Genomic DNA, 4,919 nt, shown 5'->3' on the forward strand with positions numbered 1-4,919 from the left:
GCAGACTAATCCTATCAACATCGATGACATAAATTGTACTGTCTCCACTTTTTCCAAGCATGGATGGTGGGATATTGAGCAACTCAGAAGTGTGCTAAGTGAGGAGTTGGTCCAGCTGATTATTAAATCCGTAAAATTTTAGCTTGTCAAATTCTAGGTGAATTTAGCCCAAATACTAGTCCACTTACTTTAAGTAATTGGCTCTTCAAAGCCAAATCCACCCACTGAAAATCCATAAAACCAAATAGGCCCTAATTGAAATGCAAAAGTTGATTTGTGAGCTATACTTGGACAAATGATACTTTCTTTTGAAGACTCAAAACGCATAATTATTGTGTCTCTTGACTCTTGACAATCAAGGAAGCAACAGTAACAAATTCAGAAGCTTTTAATTAAATCTACTATTGTTTGTATCAAACTTATAAGATTAATAAAATTAGAGCTTTTCCCATTTCTTAAAGCATCTTGAAGTTACTATTAAACATGTAATTTATACTGTAATATTATTTTACCTACTTGTTTTTCTTTTATCAAGTTCAATGATTTTAGCACTTAATTATAGACTAATAAAAATTTTAGTTTTTTTAGTTTTTTTTTTTTGGTTCAGACAAAAAACTCTGAACAAATGGTTGGTTACCTAACCCAAGCCCAATAAAGAAATGCTAGCCTAAGCCCAAGTTAAATAGAAAATCCTTGCCCAATAGAGACCAATTAAGTTAGGGCCCCCAACTATTAAGCCATGCGAAAGTCTTCCAATGTTTCTTGCCTTTGTATATCTCAAAGCTTTAAAAATAAAAGTAAAACTAAAACTAAAAAATATAATTATTAAATTATAATTTAATACTTATTATTCCACATTGCATGTATTAGGATGCCTTCCACAAACTTCATAACTGATCTGTAAATTCGAAAACTTAGGCATTATTAAAGTTCAAAGTTCAAGCATGATACCCAACAAGCATAGGCTAGGCTGGCAACAAGATTTTGTAAAAAATGTATGAGACAAGATTCTTGTATGGCAAAAATTATTGTTGTACGCCATCTAACAAAACTTCCGTTAGCTATACACTTCTTTCTCACCAAATTTATTAGAAACGCGGAACATATATGTTGTTCGGTTACATTCAATGATGCCAATTCTTATGCAAGTTTATGATTTTTAGTTTTATCTATATACAAACGATAATCTATTCTAAACTAGTATAATTTACAGGGAGGTGGATTCAAACATGGATGCAAGGGGCCGCCCTCACTGCTCTGATTTATGCGAATTTATAACTTTAATGATAGAACACTTCATCCTAATACCTACCACAAATTATTATAAAGTCTTCTTTCATCAATTTAATAGTGTATTCATTTAAATAGTTGAATTGTCATTGCCCATAATGAACATTATGCCTCACATCTAATATTTTGGTGAGTTATTAACTTATCATCCTTACAAGAAGAGCAAAAATGTTACTGCAAAACTAGTTGAACCGGGTAAAATTTTGTTACAGTGATCTCATGCCAGCCAGCATTGGTAAATTGGAGAGGTCATTTTCATTTGGTAAATGGTAAATAATAATTAAAGTGTGTTTGTTTGGATGGGGGATGGGGCAATTTACCCCACAAACCACAACCCTTTTCTTCTGCATTGACTGCCATTGCATTCTTCTTTATAAAAAGCAAGCCTGAGTCTGACTGACCCACTACACCAGGCAAGAATCATTGAATTTGAAAACTTCAAATATGCCAAAGGATCCTTGGTTTTGAAGAGCAAATCTTCCTTTTTCAAATAAGAGATTTGGGACCATTTTTCTTCCCATTAAAATCAGCCATAACTACAGCAAATTTCAGATTTGCAAGTGCAATTTAATTATGGTATTGGTTCTTCACTTTTTTGTATTGGTATATGCATGTCTATGGACAATGGGTATGGTAATGAGTTGCCTTTGAAAATATTATTTGACCCTTTACAAATCATATATTCCATGTTGGTGAAGATATTTAGAATCTCCAAATATTCCATGCTCCTAAAAATAAAAATAAACAAAACAACACAGCGCATATATAATTCACGACTCCAATTTGTATTTGAGTGCAAGGGGCTTATAGCTCCAGTGATTAAAAGCAGTTATCTCTGCATCTAAGGTCATGTGTTTGAATCCCCCTTCCCACAATATCGCTTGTGTAAAAAAAATATCGTAATTGAGTAATTCCGAAGTTACAATCCCAAAAATACCCCATCACTTGTGTAAAAACAAAGAATTTAACCTTGTCATCCGAATTCCATCCAAATGGATCCTAAAGGTTAAGAACTGTAAGCATAACAAGTTTGCACATAACATAAGCACATGCACAAGTGGCCTAGCCTACTAATTTGAGAGTTAAATCCTAAGTTCCTTCATTAATAATAAACCAATAATCACAAGTGGCCTAGCCTGCTAATAATTAGAATCATTATAAAGTACCACACATTCAAATATTATTGCCTTAAAAAGGAAAAAAAGAAAAGAAAGGAATTTCTGGATGATCATCTCCAATCCCAAAAGAAGCACTTTCTAACCTTTTGGCACCAAACTTATGTATTCATTATTGTATACAAATCTCGCAACTAGGGTTTTTAATTAGGTTGTTAAGGACGTATTATATATATATGTGTAGGCTTTTACTTGAATTGTATATTCCCAAAAAGGATCTGTTTAAACACAAAGTATCTCTTGGAATTGCAGTTGGTTCTCCTAGTGCAATGTATCGTTCCATGAACATGAATACACAAAAAACAATAAACAAACAGTTCCAGTATAAAACTATGCTTAATTAACAGATAACATCATGATATTAGTGCGTTGACTATCTAAATATTTTTAAGCAGCAGTTTTAGAGTTGACAAATGTCAAGTGTACATGTTTACTGAGAATAGGAAATTATTGGGAAGCAACGTTATGGAAATTCAAGAAAATACCAAAGATGCTTTTATTTTATTTAAGGGCTCGTTTGAGAGTGAATTTGGATAGGCCAAAAATCACTTCTATGGAAAATCACTTCTCCACATAATCACTTTAAATGGTTTTAAGTAATTTTATGGAAGCACATGGGAGGTGTTTCTCCCCAACATCACTTAAAATCACTTCTGGAGAGAAGCACTACATGCATGCTTCACCATATAATCACTTTAAGTGATTTTGGGGAGAAGCACTTTCCATGTGATTCCCCATAAAATCACTTAAAATTTAAATGTAGAAGTGATTTTTGGCCTATCCAGAATCACTCACAAACGAGTTCTCAATTTATTTTGCTAGCATGCGGCTTTTTGGGGTAACGATTTCGGCACTCATGTTTATCTTTTAGCACTTCCATTGTGAGTGTATAAAATTACAAAATACATTTGAAGTGTTAAAGTCTAAATTGGAAGTGAAAAATCGCTACATAGTTTTTTTAATTAAGAGACTGATGAATGTCATATACTCCATTATTAAAGCATAAGCATTGACAAATCTGCGTTTAGTACTTTGTTCCAAAATCTGTACTTTTGGGCGCGACATCCTCCTAAAATATGACTCCGTTACAACGAAAGTTGTTGTAATTTGATAAGATTTGACAAGAATTTACAAGGTTTTGAACGTTAGTTTTTTTGCAATCAGAAATCCTGCACGTCAAGTAATTCGATGATAAGGACTTATTGGGTCTCTGAATTAAATACCACCCTTCCTCATTCCATACCGATTTGACTTGTTCTTGGTATGAGGACATATTTCCTTTACTTTGAAATGCAGTTGGGAAAAGGCAATATTTGTCATGCTACATATTTTTTACAAGCCAAATTAGGAAATCGGATAATAAAAAATAGAAATAAAAAATTTCAAGTGCAAGGATTACTCTTAACTTGAGGTACACGTCTTTTATTTGCTACTTTGATGAGTAATAGTTTTCTAGCAACCAATATACGTATTGATTGTCCTCAATCGTACGAGAAACACTTACATGAAATGGAAATATCACTATTTTGCTATTTCCAGTCAATCATAGTACACCACGCATTTCATACAAGATTTTCTACAATCGTACCCTTAATTTGAAGTTAAAATTTCCTGCAAGATCTTTTTTTGACTAATAAAAAGCAGTGTAGAAGTAATTCTGATAACAGAGACGACTTTCAAAAGCCATTCCAACAAAGGCCTTCTTTTAGCCTTTCACTTTGCACTTATTTTCCAACTTTGACAAATCGTTAGGCTTTTTCTGATAGTTTTTTTTTTTTTTAATGTCACTTTTGGTCGTGCATGATTTATTTGCACATAATATAATTGATCTCCCACGTAAGACCTAACTTATGCCCTTGATCCCAATCTTTTTAAATTATTTGTTTATTTTTTCAAGATCTTCAAGTACAACTGTATCTCTTAAAACTATATACTGCCTTGGTTTTGGTTGTGGGTTCACTGTATTTGACGATAAGTCTCTTTAATTAACATCTAAATCATGATTGGATGCACCCGCTCCTCTCACTAAACATATAATTAGGACCTCTAACCATATCTTCTCTATTATTTTTAAATTCTTTCTTATTCATATTGTTTCTCCCCTTCCCTTGATGGCTCTGTATAAATTACTTAACATATGATGAATATATTCTTCAGAATAAGTCCAAATCTTTTAGGTACATTAAATTATTGAGTGATTATGTTTGTTTGCTTCCATTTATTTGATGCATTATGATAAAGAAATTGGGGGGCACGAGTTACTTTATTTCAATATTATTATAAGAAATATTGAAGCGCAATGGCCCCATTAGTGTAGTGGTTTGGAGGAATTGCTCTCCCAAGAAATGTAATCAGTTCGAGTCCGAGCGTATCCGTGTAGTGTATGTGAGTTTAATATGTTATCGTCCCGCTCAATAGGAGAGGTCTTAAAAAAATAAAAAATTATTGAAGCGT

This window comes from Prunus avium, chromosome 7, assembly GCF_965620075.1.
Source record: "Prunus avium chromosome 7, drPruAviu1.hap1.1, whole genome shotgun sequence".
NCBI classification, from domain to species: Eukaryota; Viridiplantae; Streptophyta; class Magnoliopsida; order Rosales; family Rosaceae; genus Prunus; species Prunus avium.